Here is a 20,437-nt window from a genome sequence, read left to right as displayed (position 1 = left end):
TTAAAGACCTAAATATGTATAAGGAGAGGACAAAATTATACCTATTTCATGACAACATTGCCCCACATATTGAGAAGGGAAAGCAGTATAATATTAATTATATGGGTGAAACCATGTAAAACATTTCCATATTAGCCATGTAGCAAAAAAACCCAAACCAACAAACCAAACAAAAAATAAAGTGAAAAAATTATACTTCAATTTGCACTCAGAGTTCATCATTTCTCTCTCTGGAGGTGAATAACATTTTTCATGATGAGTCATTTGGATCTCATTTGGATTATTGCATTGCTGAGAATAATTAAGTCATTCACAATTGATCATCATACAATATTGCTCTCAGCATGTATTATTCTGGTTCTCCTCACTTCACTTTGCATCAGTTCATATAAATCTTCACAGGCCTTTCTGAAAGCATCCTGCTCATCATTTCTTTCTTTTTTTGAAATGATCACGTATCCTTTTAATTCATATTTCAACTGAACAGCACACTTACAATCGTGCCTTGTGAAATTTATACTGACTCATTATAATTAAGATGTCACTATTTTAAAAGTACTATTGTAACTGTCATTAAAAATCTTTACAGTAAAACAGTAATACCTTGCAAAATATATTATTATCTCACAGAGAAAATAAATAAAGGTTTTGGAAGCTACAAATACAAAGATGTAGAGAAACTTAGAAGACCCAGAACAAAGATCCCGAGGCCATGCCAGTGACTGCCCAGAGCCAGGTCTCCATCGTTGCCCCGGTAATGATCCCTGATGATGACATGGTTGGCAGGTTCCTGTCCATAAGGTCCTGGATGTGGATACTGGTATGGTATTGCATAAGCCTGCCCATTAACAGCATAGATAATTTGAGTTCCTGGAGGGTATGCGCCATGCTATTGACCATAGTCAAATACCTCAGGAGATGGTGTAGCATAAGCTGTATAAGGAGGAGGAGATGAAGCAACAGCAGTCTCATCATACACGACTTCTGAGCCAATGTAAGCTGTATTTGTCCTGGCATCCTGGAGTGCAAGTTTCCAGGCCAAGCAATCATCTTCACTTTCTGCACAAAGATTGATAGTTTTTCCATCTCGGCAAGCAATTTGCAGCATGCGGTCTTTTGGCTTACCCTCCGGAGGATGAAAATCTTGGCATTCTTTTCCCATTCGGATGTTGATTCAGTCCACCAGCATGTGAATCTTATCTTCTACATTCTGCCTAGTCTGGTCATCATAATAGATTAGGTGGCTATCTGACCACAGATCAAACCAGTTGTTTTTTTTCCCCACCGCTTCAAAATCGTGCTTTGTTGCAGCAGCCAACCACTCTTCACAAATGCCATCCCTTCAGCTTCGGAGGAAGTCTCAATGTGAGAACCTGGTCAAATGGATGGAACGACGGATGCACTTACTCCGGCTCTTCTCCACAGGACACTTACATCAAATCTTACTGCACAATAATATTCCATCACATTCATATACCATAACTTGTTTAACCATTCCCCAATTGATGGGCATCCCCTTAATTTCTAATCTTTGCCACCACAAAAAGAGCTGCCATAATTATTTTTATACATATAGGTCCTTTTCCTTTTCCTTTGATCTCTTTGGGATATAGACCTAGTATTCCTGGGTCAAAAGTTGTGCACAGTAGAGTGAAGCTATTTTTCAGTAGAAATATTGACTTAATAGTGGAAACAGATAAAACCCAATGCAAAAAAAATCAATGAAAGAAAACCTAGGGCTAAAGATCAAAAATTTAAATATGAATGGATGAAATACTGTAGCAAAATGAAAGAAAGCGTAAATGGACAATAACTAAACCTAACAATATGCTGTATACAAAAAACAAATCTAAAAAAAAGATACAGAACAAAAATGAGAGAGCAGGTCAAAACTGGCTTCAAAATAAATAATACAAAAAAAGAGAGAGAAAGGAGTAGTCAAAACTATGGTATCAGACAAACAAAATTAAAGATTCATAAGAGATAAACACAGAAACTACTTTTGATTTAAATAAACCAAAGTCAGTGAACAAATATCAATACTAAACATAAATGCAGAAAGCAGTATAATTTCTAAATTCTAAAGGTAACCAAATTTCGAGAAGACATATATAGCAACAAAATAATTGCAGGACACTTTGATGTTCATCTCTCATTGATAAACAAGAAGCAAGATATAGAACTGAAAAAAAACTAATACAAATGTTAGAGCTGAAAGGTTTCTGTCATCTTATGAATGGAAACATTAATGATTATTTTTTTTTAGTGAAAGATGATAGGTTTACAAAAATGGAAGGTATACCATGGCACAAAAGTAGAAAGTACAAAGACATATATTACAATTGATAACATTAAAAATGGCCATTAACATGGGAGATGCAAGCGAAAGTTATATGCCCAAATGGAGGATTAACTACGGCAGATTAAAAAAAATGAGTTGATCAAAGAACAAATCATAGAAACTCATAATTATGTGAAAAATTATAATGATGATAAAAATCATTTCAAATGGATGGGATGCAGATAAAGAGGTCCTCAGAACAAATATCTTATCTCTGAAAAATACATTAATAAAATAAAGAAATGAAGAATGAACTGAACTGACAAATTAAACAACAAATCAACAAAGGAACAAAGTCAAACACGAGGAAATTATGAAAATAAGAAGTAAAATAGCTAAAATATAAAACAGAAAGACTATAGCATTGACATGCAAAATAAAATAATTCTTTTAAAAGATGGTTGAAATTGAAAAACTTTCAAGTAACCTCATCAGAAAGAGGAGGCAAGGAAATAAAATCGTCAGATTATAAAAAAATGATCAAGGCAAAATCCCAACAACAGAGCTAAGACTTTTCATAACCTAATGTACACACAATTAACTGCTAGCACAACTGAGAATTTAAAAGAAACGGAGGCTTATCTATCAAAATATAAAGTAATGAAATGAATAGGACATAAAATCAAGATCTTACACAATCTAATGTCAGAAAATGAAATTGAATGAGATTTAAAGAAATTATGAAAGAAAGAAGCATCTGGTCCGAAGGATTTATGAGTGAATATTATCAAACTTGCATAGAACAACTAATCATACTACAGAAAAATATTCTAAAAAGTTGAGAAGGCAAAAAAATCTACCAAAATCATTTTTATCACAGTTCAGGGACAGAATAAAGTAAAGAAGAACTATAAACTACATTACTATTGAATATTAAATATTCAAAATAATTAAAATCATAGCAAACAGAATATAGCAATTCATGCGATAAATTAGTCACCATGACCAAGTCATACTTTGCTTAGGGATATAATGATGATTTCAACATTAGGGAAAAACTTGGCATAATTCAACATATGTTTAAACAACAATCATCAAGCCTCATTATTGTATCACCAAAGTACAAAAAAGCTTTTGAAAAAAATATGACACACATTCATGTTGAAAATTCTACAAAGAATAAAAAGAGAAGGCCATTATTATTCTGATAGAATATGTATTTCCAACCAAAAAGTAGCATCATATCCAATGGTAAAACATTAGAAGAATTGTTAATAAACTCACAAAGAAAGCAAGGATGGTTCTCTCATTTTCCACAGTTATTTGAGACAATATTTCTAGAAATGCTAGCATTAGCAATAAGAAAACAAAAAGAAACAAATTAAAGACATAAGTTACAATTAAAAGACACTTTAATGTCCATCTCTTAAAGATGGACAAATGCATAAACAAAATGAGAAAGCAAATATAAAGAGGAGCAAAACATTGACATTAGCGCTGAAGGACATCTGTAAGCTTCTGAATGGAAACATTAGAAATAATATGCCACAAAGAAGTTACAAGGAAATGTTGTTCAGTTGTGTCTGACTTTTCATGATCCCATTTGGGGTTTTCTCAGCAAAGATACTGAAGGGATTTGCCATTTCTTTACAGATGAGGAAACTGAGGTAAACACGGTTAAGTGACTTGCCCAGGGTCACACTACTAGTGAGTATCTGAGGGCTAATTTGAACTCAGTCCTTATTGACTCCAAGCCCAGCATTATATTCAATGCACCACCTAGTTGCCCCATAAGGAAATGATACAAGCAGAAATTGTAAACATATTCATTACTGATGAAAATACAACAAAAATAGTCATTGATATAGGGGAGGAAACAATAAAATAAAAAATTCAGACTCAATGAAGAATTAATAATGACATCATACATAATGAATGGGTTAAAAAATTACCAAAGAGAGAAAATTAATGTGAAAAAGCATGATAATAATAAGCAAACAACCTCAAATTTTTGGGATGCAACTAAAGTAGTCATCAGAAGAAAAATCATCACTGAAAACACATTAATAAAATTAGATAGGATAAATGAACTGAACAGGCAATTTTTAAACAAAGTCAAAAAAGAAACGTTCAAAATAAGTATCAGAGGAAATCTTGAAAAATAGAAGAGAAATAGATAAAATACAAAAACAAAAGATGAGAGAATTCATAAACACTACCAAGATTTCTTTGAGAAGATAGCTAATCTGATTTTTAAAAAAAGAAAGTAGGGGAATCAAATTGGAAAAATAAAAAAAATCACAAGGCAAAATTTTTAGCAGAGGATAAATAGTATTATCATAGCTTAGTACATACAATTATATACTAACACAACTGAGAATTTAAAGTAAATAGACATTTATCTACTGAAATATAGAATAGCAAAATGAACAGGACATGAAATCAAGATCTTATACAACCTACTGTCAGGAAATAAAATTGAATGAGCTTTAAAAGAACTACAAAATAAAGAAACCTCTACTACTGATGGATTTATGGGTGAATTCCCTGAAATTTTGAAAGAATCATTTACCACACTACAGAAATTACTTTTAAAAATGAGATAGTCATACACACAAACGCAAAAAACAAAGATCAGGAGTAGAATTTGTTAGGGAAGGTATATGTCTATATATGTGTGTATATATATCTATATCTATATCTATGTACATATCTCTATATAAATATATCCGTGCTTAATTGTAGCCTTCTGGGAGGGGGGAAGGAAGGGGAGGGGGAGAACAAAGTAAAAAGTGCACAGAAGAAAACAAAAGAAAACTTACAAGGAAGAAAAGAAAAGAAGAACAGTTTTCAACACATGTAGCAAAGTAAAAAGTGCACAGAAGAAAACAAAAGAAAACTTACAAGGAAGAAAAGAAAAGAAGAACAGTTTTCAACACATGTAGCATTTATTATATAGGCTTTCTTGAAAAGGAAATTTATTGTTATATATTTTGAATCCTCTTTTACATTCTGCTGTGCACATGACTTTTTTTTTCCTTTTCTTATTTTGTATTTAAGTTTCAATATTTTAAATTTATAATTTTTTCCTTTTCTTTATTGTGTATTTAAGTTTTAGTATTTAAGTCAATTTTTTAAAATGAGATACCTAAGGATCCCTGAAAGGCCCATGTTGACTTAGAATACCACATAGTCACATTATCTAGAATCTATTGTATTTTTATTTATTTTGTTAAATATTTCCTATTCACTTTTTCTTCTGGTTCAGGTTCCATGGTCTTGCAGGACACAACCATGTCTAACACCTCTGTTCTACAGTAATATATTCAAGAAATTATTCACTACACCAAAGTTGGATTTATACGAATAATACAAGGTTGATTTAACATTAGAAAAAACATTTAGCATAATTCATTACATTTAAAAAAAACAAAAACCCTCTAAAACACATAATTATGTGACACAATACATAAAAATGACACAGGCCTAAGTAATGAATTATTAATGCTATCCTGATTAAGTGAGCTAAAGAGCAAATCATAGAAAAAATAATTATGTGAAGAAGGACAATAATGATGATAACAAGCCAAAATTTCTGTGATATAGCTAAATCCATCCTCAGGGAGAAAAATATTCTATCTCTGAAAGCATATATTAATAAAATAAAAAATAGAACTAATGAACTGAGCTGGCTGGAAAATCAAGAAATTAAAATAAGGACAAAAGAGGGAATTTTGGATAGTAGAAAAGAAATAGATAAAATATATAAAGAAAGTTGACAGACTGCCAAGTAAAGACACAGTTCAATTGAAAAGTGTACATAACTGAAACCCCTTAAAATTAATCACAAAGACAAAACCAAATGGGCAAAATGAAAAATGAATGAGGCCAAACCACAAAAGAGCAGCAGAGCATTGTTATAACCAAATATACACAATTACATGCCAGCACAACAGAGAATTCAAAATAAAAGGCTTTGCAACAAAAATAAAAAAAGCAATATTAACATAACAAGAAAACAAGGTCTTAGATTAATGTCAGAGAATAAGAACTACAAAATAATTCTGAAACAAATGGATTTATGGGTAAATACATCAAAGTTTGAAAGAACAAATAAACATATTACAAAAATTATTCTGAAGAGATGAGAACAGATCAAGTCTACAAAATCCTTTTACAAGATATGGCTCCCCCTCCCAAATAGGCAAGAATAAAGCAAAATCAACAATGATGGACTGTACTGATAAGATTATATTTCTAAAAAAAGTTGATATAAAAATTTAAATAATATAGCAAAAAGGGCATCCAATAAATTATTCACTTTAAAAAATAAGATTTATGCGAGGGTAGAAGGATGTCTGAACATTAGGAAAAATATTTAACATGTTTATGTGAAAAAATCCAACAACCCAAAATACCAGCTCCAAATTATAAGATTATTTAATGAAAGAGCCTTTGAAAAACTACAACCCACTTAACCCCAATTGTCTTGCCTCCCACCTCCAAAAAAAAAAAACAACTCCAACCCTCATTTGTGCTGAAAATCCTATAAAATATTGAAGAGGAACTTAAAAAAATCTTATAGAATATACATATATAATGTACATGTGCACATAAATATATGTAATACATATTTATATATTATATGTGTTATATATGTATATATATTTGTTTTGATATCTCAAAACAAAAAGCATCATTTCAAATAGTAAAACACTAGAAACATTCTGAATAGAGGAATAAAGTAAGGATTCTACCTCTAATTTCCCACTCTTCTTTGACATAATTTGGAAAATTCTAGTACTAGCAATAAGACAAAAGAAAGAAATTGAAGACATAAACATACAGAAAGAGGAAATAAAGTCACACTATTTAGTGACAACATGGTCATTAACTTACAATACCAAATTCCAAATGGAGTTGACAAAGTTAAATAATGAAGAGAAAAAGTGAAGGAAAACTTCTTAGAAAGGAGAACAGGGAAACAAAAAAGTGGGGATGCAGGGGAAAGGAGGGGAAAGTCTATGAAATATTTACTTTATGGACAGGGAAAGAGAATGAACAGAAATAGGGGAGAAATAGAGACAGACAGATGGAGAGAGAAATTGATAGGACAAAAATATAAGTAAGCTCAAGAGAATTTGGGATAGGCAGACAAATCCGAGCAGGTATTCAGGACAGAGCCTTTGGGGTAGACCAGCATCGCGGCATTGGAAGCAAAAGTATTTGCAAGTAGAAAGTACTGACTTAACAGAGGAAGCAGATAAAACTCAAAAGCAAAAATCTAAATGGAAGAAAACAAATATAATGATCCAAAATTAAATATGAATGGATTAAATAATACGGCAAAATGAAAGGGAGAGTAAATGGAAAGAACCATTACCCAACTATATTCTGTATTAAAAAACAACCAAACATCTAAAACAGTCATACAGAATGAAAATGAAAGGCTAGGTCAAAATTGCCTACAAAATAAGTTATAAAAAAAAGAAAAAAGAAAATGTAGCAGCCATGTTATCAGAAAAAAAGTTTCATTGAATCAACAAACAGAAAAACAGAAACTACTTTCCACTTAAAGGAACCAAGTGAATGAAGAAATACCAAAACTAAACATTTATGCACAACAAAGCATTATGTCTAAATTCAAAAGGGAAAAGTTAACTGAATTAAAAGAACACAAATATAGCAACACAGTAATTATGTAACACTTTAATATTCAGCTCTCAAATGTCAATCTCAAATGAAATGGACAAATCTAAAGTAAAGATAAGCAGGAAAGAAAATATAGAACTGAAAAACACACACCTATTTTAGAGCTGAAAGGCTTCTGGAATCTTACGAATGGGAACATTAAATATTGTATATGGTTTTTAGCACCGGATGATAGGTTTACAAAAAAAAAGATCTGCCAGGGCACAGTTATAAATGAATGCTACAAAGTAGAAAGAATAAATATATGTTTTATTTGATAAGTTTTTTAAATGGTCATTAATATAAGAGTTACAAGCAAAAGATATAGGCTCAAGTGGAAGATTAATCATGAGATCCTGAAAAAATGAATTGATCTAAGAACAAATCAGAGAAACAAACTGACATTTATATAAAAAGTGTATTAATGATAGAAAATCATCCCAGTTTCAGGAATGCAGCTAAAGCAGTCCTCAGAACCAAAGTCTTATCTCTGAAAACATATATTAATAAAATACAGGAACAATGTACTAAACTGACAAATTTAATAACAAAAATATCAACAAAGAAACAACCCACAATCAACACAAGAGGAATTGTGCAAATCAGTAGTCAAATACCTAAAATATAAAACAAAAAGAGTTGGAGGCTTGTCTCCCAAAATATAAAGTAGCAAAACAAATAGGACATGAAATTAAAATTTTATACAATCTAGTGCTAGAACCTGAAACTGAAACTCAATAAGCTTCAAAGGATTTATGAAAGAAACTCTGGTGTGGACAGATTTATGGGCAAATGCTATTACATTTTAAAATAATAATTAGTAATGTTATACAAATAATCCCAAAAAATTGAGAAAGAATGTCTACCCAAATCCTTTTACACAATAGGATTCCAGATTAACAACAAACATATTTGAGAAGACTAAAGCAAAAAAGTATAGACTACATTACTAATTTATATTGAGTCAAAATAATTAAATAAGATTTTTACAAAAGACTACATGTTGTAATATAGCCAATAAATTATTCCTTATGACCAAGATGATTTTATATGATGGAAACAAGAATAAGTGAATATTATGAAAAACAATAAACATAATCATATTAGCAAACAAAAACACCAACCACCCCTAATTCAGATGATTATGTGACAAGTTACATAAAAAAGGCTTTAACAAAATACAGCAATTGTTTGTGCTGAAAATCCTGTAAAACATAGGAAAGAGGACCAGTTTTTAATATGATAAAGAGTATATATCTTTGGATAAAAGGTATCCTTGTTTCCAATGGTAAAACAATGGGAGGATTCTAATAGACACAGGAATAAAGCAAGGATGCTCCCCTTCCCCATTGTTATTTGGCATAATAGTTCCAAAAGTGCTAGTGCTAGAGATAAACCAAAATAAAGAAATCAAAGGCACAAACATGGATAAAGAGGAGAAACGCTAATCAAAAGCCTTGTTTACTTAGAGTTCACAACTCAGAACAGACTAGAATTAAGACAAATAATGAGGGACAGAGTCAAGGAGAATTTTTTGGAAAAGAAAGCAGTGAAAGAAAATGATAAAAAAAGGAGAGATCAGAGGGAGGGGACAGGAAAGATTTATATTTACTCACTGGATTAGGAATGAGAATGGACAGAAATAGATGCTGGATAGACAACAACAACAACCATAATAATAATTGCCATTTACATAGTGTTTACTACGTGCTAGGCACTGTGCCAAGCACTTTATAAATATTATCTCATTTGATCCTGACAGCAACCATCTCCATTTTGCAGATGAGGAAACTGAGGCAAACAGAGATTATGTGACTTGCCCAGGGTCACACAAATAAATGTCTAAAGCCAGATTTGACCTCAGTTCTTTTTTTTTTTTGGAGGGGAAGGCAGGGCAATTGGGGTTAAGTGACTTGCCCAAGGTCACACAGCTAGTAAGTGTGTCAAGTGTCTGAGGCCGGATTTGAACTCAGGTTCTCCTGACTCCAGGGACAGTGCTCTACTCACTGTACCACCTGGCTGCCCCAACCTCAGTTCTTCTTGACTCCAAGCCCAGGACATTATCCATTGTGCCACCTACTTGCCCCACAGAAAGATAATGCAAATTCAAAGACTTTGGGATAGGGCAAATAGTTCAGAGGGGTTGATGAGTATTAAGATATTATTAACAAACTATTCGAAGGCATAAAATGCTGAGTTAATAGAGGAAGAGAAGAAATTTTTTAAAATGGAGGAAACCCAAATACATAATGAAGAAAAATCCAAATGTGTGGATTAAGTAATACCACAAAAAGAAAAAGGAAGAATGAATAAGAATCTCAAGCCTAACAATCTGCTGTGTACAAGAAACCCATCAATTAATACTCATACAGAATGAAAAATGAGAGACTTGATTGAAACATACTATCGAACACGAGTTATACGAAAAAGGGACAAATTGTAGCCATGGTATAAAAAAATTACAACTCACAATATCAAGAGAAACACAGAAACTACTTCATGCTTGCTTAATGGAAACGTGTTCAGTGAACCAGTATCAATAGTTGCATCTAAATTAAAAAAGGAAATGTTAGCAGGATTAAAAAAAGAGCCATACAATAGGTTTAGGATGCTTTAATGTACATCTGTCAAAGATGCACAAATGTTAAAAGATAACTGAGAAGGAAAATATAAAATGGAACAACACATTGATGTTGGAGCTGAAAGACTTCTGGTATCTTCTGAATGGACACATTAAAGACTATGTATGTTTTTCAGTATTATAAAAATAGAAGACACTAGGAAATGTTTATAAAGCAAAAATTGTAAACACATACATTACAGGTGAAAATCACAACAAAAATAGTCATTAATATAGGAGAGGCAAGCAAAAGATGCACACTCAAAGGAGAATTTATCATGATATGAATAATGAGTGAGTTAACTTACTAAAGAGAGAAAATTGATGTGAAAGAGGATGACAATAATGAGCAAACAGCCCCAAATTTCTGAGATGCAACTAAAGCAGCCCTTAGAGGAAAAGTATCTCTGAAAATGTACATTAGTAAAATAAAAGGAGAGGATTATTATACTGAATGAGCAACAAAGAAATCCAAAATAAGCATGAGAGGAAATCTTAAATCTTAAAAAGCTGAAGAGAAATAGATAAAATACAGAAATTATGATAGAATTCACAAACATAATGAATAGTTCTTTGAAAAAAATGGGCACAATTAAAAAATCTTTTCTTTAATCTGATTTTTATAAAAGGAGGTAGGGAAATAAAATTGGTAACAGAAAATAACAAGATAAAATCATAGCAGGAAAAATAGAAAGAAGTATCATAGCTTAGTTTATACAATTACATGCTAGCACAACTCAGAATGTAAAAGAAATGGAAGCTTATCTACCAAAAAATAAATTGGAAAATTTATAGGACATGAAATCAAGGTCTTACATAATCTAATATTTGAAAATGAAATTGAATGAACTTTAAAGGAACTACCAAAGAAAGAAAACTCTGGTCCTGATGGATTTATGGATAAATACCGTGAAACTTAAAAACAATCACTTGGCACACTGCAGAAATTATTTTAAAAATTGTGATAGGGGGCAGCTAGGTGGCGCAGTGAGTAGAGCACCGGCCCTGGAGTCAGGAGTACCTGAGTTCAAATCCGGCCTCAGACACTTGACACACTTACTAGCTGTGTGACCTTGGGCAAGTCACTTAACCCCAATTGCCCTGCCTTCCCCCCTGCAAAAAAAAAAAAAAAAGAAAAAAAATTGTGATAGAAGACAGTCTACCAAAATCATTTTTACATGATAAAGACTGATTAAAAAAACAAGGAAGAATAGAACAAAGAACTATAGACTAAATAGCTAATGAATATTAAGTTAAAAAAATTAAGAGCCCAACAAAAAGTCTACAATACTGTTTTAAAACTCAAATAAAAACAAGAAGGTTAAACCAAACATAAGGATTCCAACAGGCCACATGCTGATGTGGAAAACCATATATTCCCATTGTCTATATTCTATTGCATTTATATTTATTTTTAAAAATGTTTCCCAATTACATTCTAGTCTAGTTCAGGTGGTACAGTGCTGCAGGCCACAACCATGTGATTGATATCTCTGGTGTACAGATAAATATTCAAGAAATGACAGAGTTGGATTTATAAGAGGTATACAAGAAAGATTTAACATTAGGGAAAAAATCTAGCATAATTAATCATATGTAAAAAAACACTTGTAAAATGCATGATTATATGTGACAAGCTACATAAAAAAGATACAGGCCTAATTGATGAATTATTAATGCAATCGTAAATTCAATCATAACCATATGAAAGCGGACAATAATGATGAGAAAACAACCCACAATTTCTGGGATGTAGTTAAAAGTCCTCATAGAAAGGAAAAATAATGTCTGAAAAAATATATTTAAAAAATTAAAAAAGGAATAATAAACTGACTCAGCCATTTAATAACAAGAAAATTAACAAACTAAAATGAAAACAAAAGAGGGAATCTTGAATATCAGAGGAGAAATAGATAAAATATAAAAACTAAAACATGATAGAAAGGACAAAGCTATAAAGATTCTTTGAAAAGACATGCATAATTGAAACCTGTTTGGCTAATCTAATCTAAAAAACAAAGGAGGGAAATGAGATGGTGAAAATGAAACATGAACAAGGCAAAATCATAACAGATATAGAGACCATTGTCAGAGCTGAGTATATATAATTACCTAGCAGTACAACTGAGAATTCAAAAGAAATGGAGGCTTTGTTACAAAAATTTAATGTAGCAATAACAATAAAACATGAAAATAAGATCTTAAACCATCTGATGCCAGAAAATATTGAGCAAGTTTTAAAAAAACAAAAAAACCACTCTTGTACAGATGGATTTATGGTAAATAATAGCAAAATTTTAAAGAATGACTAAACATTAGGAATTTTTAAAGGATTACTAATCATTAGGAAAAACATTTAACATGTTTATTATTAATTATATTATTATTACATATTTAACATATTTATAGTTTAAAAAACCCAAAAATACCAGTTCAAAATCACATGATTATTTGACAAGACACAGAAAAAGCCTTTGAAAAAGTTCAATGCTCATTTGTGATAAAAACCTTACAAAACCTAGGAAGAGCTATTTTTTGAATACAATAAAGAACATTTATATGTATATGTATATTAAAAATATATATTATTTACATAAAGTATATATAATCATCTTTTTCCAGTCCACTTTGAATTTCGCATTCTACATTCATTTCCATATTGTCCCTAACCTAGGTATAATCTTATCTCCTTCTTGCACATGTTTAAGTCCTTAATTTCTTTCTTTTGTCTTATTACTAGCACTAGAATTTCCCAAACTATGTCAAAGAAAGACCGGAAATTGGGAGTGGGAAGGCGGAATGCATCCGTACTTTATTCCTTTATGTATTAGGAAAACTTTTTGTGTTTTACCCTTTGAAATGATGCTACTTTTATATATGCGTACATATATCTCAAAAGAAATCTATAATATATAAAACAAATATACGTACATATATATGCATATATGTATACACAAAGATGTACGTATGTTTATGTACACATGCACATTTATAGATATACATGCATATACACACACAGAGATAGCAACATAATAATTGCAGGACACTTTAAATGTTCATTTCTCAAAGATGGACCAATCTAAAAGAAAGATAAACTGGAGAAATGTATAGAATTGAAAAAGCCATTGAAGTTAGCATGGAAAACTTTCTGTTATCTTATAAATAGGAACATTAGTATATACATATGTATATGTGTATATATATACACAAATATATATATATATATACACATATATACATATGTATATGTGTGTGTATATATATATGTATATAGCACCAGATGATATATTTATAAAAACAGAAGATATGCCATGGCACAGAGAAGTTAATAAAGTTCAGTCACAAGGTAGAAAAAGCAAATATATGTCTTGTGCTTGATAGTGTAAAAAAAAGTCATGAATATAGAAGTTGCAGGCAAAAGATTTAGGCCCAAATGGAGGATTAATAATGACATTGTGATAAACAAATTGGCTAAAGAACAAATCATAAAAACAAGTTGATGATTATGTCAAAAGTACAATAATGATGAAAAACATCCCCAAATTTATGGAATGTAGCTAAAGCAGTTATAAAAAGAAAAATCTTATCTCTGAAAACATATACTAATAAAATAGAGGAAGAATGAACTGAACTGACAAATTAGACAACAAAATAATTAACAAAGAAACAAACAAACTGAAAACGGAAGAGGAAAATTCAAATCATAGGTGAAAGCTAAAAAGCAAAAGTACAGATTTGGCATGCAAAATCAAATTCTTTTAAAAATGGTCAAAATTGAAAAAAAAACCTTTTAGCTGCTCTGATCAGAAAGAGGAGGGAAGAAAATCCAAATGCCAAAACAAAAATAATCAAGTCAAATCACTGCGAAGGAGAAATAAGTACTTTTCATAACTTAGTAAGCACACAATTACCTGCTAGCACAATGGAGAATTCAAAAGAAATGGAAGCTTCTCAACCAAAATATAAAATAGCAAAATAAATAGGTTATGAAATCAAGACCTTATCCAATCTAACTATACAAAATGATATTGAATGAGATTTAAAAGAACTACAAATGAAAGAAATCTTTGGTCCAGATGGATTTATAGATGAATACTATGAAACTTTTTTTTGGAGGGGGGAAGGCAGGACAATTGGGGTTAAGTGACTTGCCCAAGGTCACACAGCTAGTAAATGTGTCAAGTGTCTAAGGCTGCATTTGAACTCAGGTCTTTCTGACTCCAGGGCTGGTGCTCTACTCACTGTGCCACCTAGCTGCCCCTGACTATGAAACTTTTAAAAAAATTTACCACATTTCAGAAATTATTTTTGAAAGTGATACAAAAGACAGTCTACCAAAATCCTTTTATGTGATAAAGATTACTGATGAAAAACCAATGAAGAATAAGCCAAAGAAGAACTATAAACTATTTGACTAACAAATATTAAGTAAAAAACTTAAACAAAAGCCTTCCAAAAACTCTATACCAGTGGAGACAAACTCAAATAGAAACAGGGCCACTGAACTATATATAAATATTTCTGACGACCACATGTTGACTTAGAAAACCACTTTGTCATATTATCTATGTTATGCTGTATTTTTAAAAATTTTGTTAAATATTTCCCAATTACATTTAATTTGGTTGAGGCTGTAGTGTTGTAGGCTACAACCATGTTTTTTACACCTCTAGTCTACAGCAATATATTCTAGTATTTTTATTTACTTCATTATATAGTTTCCAATTACATGTAAAAAATTTCAACATTCATTTTGAAAATTTTGAGTTCCAAATTTTCTCCCTTCTTCCCACTTCACTCCCACCCCACCCACTGAGATGGCAGGCAATATAATATTGATTATACAAATGATTTTATGTAAATTATTACAGTAATATATTCAAGAAATTATTTACTATGACAAAGTCGTATTTATATGAGTGATACAAGGATGATTTAATGTTAGAAAAAATCATTTAGCATTATTCATCATACTAAAAAAACCCCTACATCTAAAACATATGATTATATGTGACAAGCTACATAAAAATGATACAGGCCTGAATAATGAATTATTAATGCAATCTTGAATAACAAGTGGCTTAAAGAATAATCATAGCCAAATAATTATATGAAGGAGGACAATAATGAGAAAATAACTTAAAATTTCTGAGATTTAGCTAAAAGTCCTCAGAGAGAGGAAAAAATCTTACCTCAGGAAACATTTATTAATAAAATAAAAAATAGATTAATAATGATGTGAACAAGCCACTTATTAACAAGAAAATTAACAAACTAAAATAAGGTTGATCTTGAATATCAAGTAGAAATAGATAAAAAATAAAATGAAAAGATGATAGAATTCCCAAACAAAGCTAAATGTTTTTTTGAAAGATGTGCATCATTGAAAACCTTTGGCTAATCTAATCCTGAAGACAAAAGTGGGAAATCAAATGGTCAAAATGAAACATGAACAAGGCAAAATCACAAGGAAAGCATTGTTATAACTGAGTATGCACAATTCAATGCCAACACAACTGCAAAGTCAAAAGAAATGGAAGATTTGTTGCTGTTCAGTCATGTGTGACTCTTTGAGACCCCATTTGGGGATTTTTTGGGCAAAGATACTGGAGGGTTTTGCCATTTCCTATCTAGCTCATTTTGCAGATGAGGAAACTGAGGCAATGAGGTTAAGTGACTTGTCCAGGGTCACACAGCTAAGTAAGTGTCTGAGGGTAGACTTGTACTCAGGAAGATGAGTCTTCCAGACTCCAGGCCTAGCATTATATCTACTGCAGTGCCACCTAGTGGCCCTAATGGAAGTTTAGCTATTAAAAATATAAAACAACATTCACTGAACATGAAAACAAGATCTTCGACTTAGACCATCTAATGTCAGAAAATAAAACTGAACAAGCTTTTAAAGAATAATGAAAAAAGAATCCTAGTACAGATGGATTTATGGGAAAATAACATTAGATTTTGAAAGGATAAGTAGTCATATTACAAAAATTATTCCAAAAAATAAGAAAGGAAGTAGTCTACAAAATCATTTTAAAAGATATAGTCCTCAAAACATAAATTAGAGGAGATGAAAAAATAAAAGCATTGGGGCGGAAGGTGGTAAACTGAGATAAGGAGCTGAGAAATGCACACGTGTGTTGAGAGTATTTCTAGTGGAAGATATTTGATAGCTTTTCGTTTTGGTCCAGGTGTTTTTGTTGTTGTTTTCAAATTACCAGCTTGGAGTACAGAGGTCAATGGAAGGACCTGAATTCAATGCAGTTCTAATAATCTAGAGTCCATAGAAAGTGTTTTCCTTTTGGGGTGTGTGAGAATTTATTATGCCCCATTCCCAGTAAGAAGCCATGATAGGGAGGGGAGGGGGCATTGGAAAGACCTTATTTTCTCTTCAGGGTTTTAACAGAGCTTATTGGGAGCTCATGTCTTGATTAGGAGTGCACAGTAAGCCATACATTCCAGACTCTGAAAAGGTGTTGACTTTTTTTTACTCTACCTGTTACAAGGGAGAACTGGGGAAGGGAGATTGTGTGTAGTGAAAAAAGAGAACACCAATATAACCTTTAAAAAACACACAAAAGAAAAGTTCAGAAGGACATAGAGTAATCTTATTAATAGCTTGTTAGACAATATGCTATATTACAAGAGACTATATTCCTAAAGAATGTTGATATAAAAATGTTAAATAATATAGCAAACAGGCTATAGCAGTTTATTGAACAAATGATTCCTTATGACCAATTTGGCTTTATATGCAGGATACAAGGATGACTGAACATCAGGAAAAATTTACATTTAATTTGATTAAAAATAAAATGACAATTATACCCAAACTCATCTACTTGTTCAATGCCATCCCAATTAAATTAGCAAAAACAATTTACTGAGCCAGTAAGAATAATAACAAAATTCATTTGGTAGGGCAAAAGGTCAAGGATATAAAAGAAATTAATGGAAAAAAATGTAAAGGAAGGAGGTTTAGCAGTACCAGATCTTAAAATATATTATAAGGCAATAGCTAAGAAATAGAAAGGTGGATCAATACACAGTACTAAATAATTATAGTAACCATGTGTTTAAATATTTAAGCTTTTGGGATAAAGAATTCACTATTTGGTAGAAATTGTTGGGAAAACTAGAAAGCAGTCTGGAAGAAATTGGGTATAGACCAATATCTTATACCATTTACCAAGATAAGGTCAAAATGGATACATGACCTAGATATAAATGGAGGTATCATAAGAAAATGGAATATATTACCCATCAGACTAAGAGATAGGAGACTATATGAATAAACAAAAGATAGAGAACATTGTGAGCTATAAAATAGGTAATTTTGATCAAATTAAATTAAAAGGGTTTTGTACAAACAAAAGCAATGTAGCCAAAATTACAAGGAAAGCAGAAAATTGGGGACAATTTTTATAGACAGTTTCTCAGATAAAAAAGACAGAGGCCTAAACGATGTATTATTAATGAGATCCTGAATAAGAAGTGATTTGAAGAGCAAATCATAGAAAAATAATTATACAAAGGACAAGAAAGAACAGATAACAACCCCAAAATTCTAGCTTATAGCTAAATAATTCCTCAGAGAGAAGAAAAATCATATCTACATTAATAAAATAAAAAACAGAGGAATAATGAACTGAAGTGGCCATTCAATTACAAGAAAAGTATTGAACTAAAATATAGACAATATATCAGAGGAGAAATGGACAAACTATAAAACAAAAAGAAGATAGGGTGCAGAAACAAAGCTAAAGCTTCTTTGGAAAGATGTGCATGATTACAAACCCTTTAGCTAACCTAATCATAAAGATAAAGGGAGGAAATTAAATGGCCAAATAAAAATTAAAAGGCAAAGTCCCAACAGGGAAATAGGGAGCCTTATTATAACTTATTATACACACTTATATGACAGCACAACTGAAAATTGAAAAGAAACAGAATCTTAGCTACAAAAATAGCAGCATTAATAGAACATGAAAACAAGATGTTAGATCATCTAACGTCATAAAATGAAACAATTAACTTTAAAGGAACCCCCTTCCCCAAATCTGGGTACTGATAGATTTATGGGTAAATGCAATCAGACTTTGAAAGAACAAGTAAGCATATTACAAAAGTTATTCTAAAATATGAGAAAGGAAACAGTCTACAAAATCTTTTTATAAGATAGTATCTAGAAAAAACTATGGAAGAATAAAGGAACAAGGAATGACTATAGACTATATTATTAAAAATTGTTGATATAAGAAATTAAATAATATCATGGCAAAATGGCTACAGCATTATATCTAATGAATTATTTCACTATGTCCAAATTGGATTTGTATGAGGAATCCAAGGATGATTAACATTAGGAGAAATCATTTAATGTAATTAATTATATTAAAAAACCAAAAGGGGGGCAGAGCCAAGATGGTGACTGGAAAGCAGGGACTTACTTAAGCTCTCCCCCAGGTCCCTCCAAACGCCTGGAGAAATGGCTCTGAACAAATTCTAGAGCTGCAGAACCCACAAAATAGCAGAGGGAAGCAGGGCTCCAGCCCAGGAAAGCCTGGATGGTTGTGGGGAAGGGTCTATCGCACAGAACTGGGAGCGGAGCGGAGCAGAGCCCAGCGTGGGCCGTGCCAGGACCAACCAGACTAGGAGCCAAGCAGAACAGGTGGTAGGGCCCTGAATCATTGAGCTGTGGAAGTTACCAAACTTCTCAACCCACAAACACCAAAGACAACAGAGCAGGTTACTGGGTAGAACTGCTAGAATGGAGTGAAAGGAGTGTGCGGTTGGCCCCAGCTCAGGGCACAGAAGTGGTGCAGCTCTGGGGCTGCTTCCAGAATTCCAGCTGCAGTTGCTTCTGGCCCCAGGCCCACCTGGTGGGAGGAATTAAGCAGCAGATCAGAGCGGGAGTGCAAAGCCTGCTTGGATCTGGGTCGTGGTCCTGGTTGGCAGTTCTTGGGGGAGGAGGAGCACTGGTGTGGCAGAGCTTGCTGTGTAGAAGCAGCTCGGAAAACAGCAGTGTAGCCCCTAAAGCTTGGGACAAAGTACTCTATACTCTACAAGCAGTCATACCCTGACAAAAAGCTTGAGGGTCACGTAGTTGGCTGGGAACATGGCCAGCCAGCGAAAATGGTCTCAGATTGAGACTCAGACTTTGGAATCTTTTTTTGGTGACAAAGAAGATCAAAACATACAGCCAGAAGAAGTCAACAAAGTCAAAGAGCCTACATCAAAAGCCTCCAAGAAAAATATGAATTGGTCTCAGGCCATGGAAGAGCTCAAAAAGCATTTGGAAAAGCAAGTAAGAGAAGTAGAGGAAAAATTGGGAAGAGAAATGAGAATGATGCAAGAAAATCATGAAAAACAAGTCAATGACTTGCTAAAGGAGACCCAAAAATACTGAAGAAAATAACACCCTAAAAATAGACTAAGTCAAATGGCAAAAGAGCTCCAAAAAGCCAATGAGGAGAAGAATGCCTTGAAAGGCAGAATTAGCCAACTGGAAAAGGAGGTCCAAAAGACCACTGAAGAAAACACCACCTTAAAAATTAGATTGGAGCAAGTGGAAGCTAGTGACTTTATGAGAAATCAAGATATTATAAAACAGAACCAAAGGAATGAAAAAATGGAAGACAATGTGAAATATCTCATTGGATAAACCACTGACCTGGAAAATAGATCCAGGAGAGATAATTTAAAAATTATTGGACTACCTGAAAGCCATGATCAAAAAAAGAGCCTAGACATCATCTTTCAAGAAATTATCAAGGAAAACTGCCCTTATATTCTAGAGCCAGAGGGTAAAATCGAAATTGAAAGAATCCACTGATCACCTCTTG

At 32.2% G+C, this 20,437-nt stretch overlaps 1 pseudogene; it reads right to left on the bottom strand.

Moving 5' to 3' along the window:
* Positions 1 to 644: 644 nt before the first annotated feature.
* On the bottom strand, positions 645 to 1,338 carry LOC118832923 (annotated as a pseudogene).
* Positions 1,339 to 20,437: the final 19,099 nt, after the last annotated feature.

The sequence above is a fragment of the Trichosurus vulpecula genome, chromosome X, assembly GCF_011100635.1.
Source record: "Trichosurus vulpecula isolate mTriVul1 chromosome X, mTriVul1.pri, whole genome shotgun sequence".
NCBI lineage: Eukaryota > Metazoa > Chordata > Mammalia > Diprotodontia > Phalangeridae > Trichosurus > Trichosurus vulpecula.
Note: the sequence above shows the minus strand (reverse complement) of the source record. Positions and strands in the feature narration are given on the sequence as shown.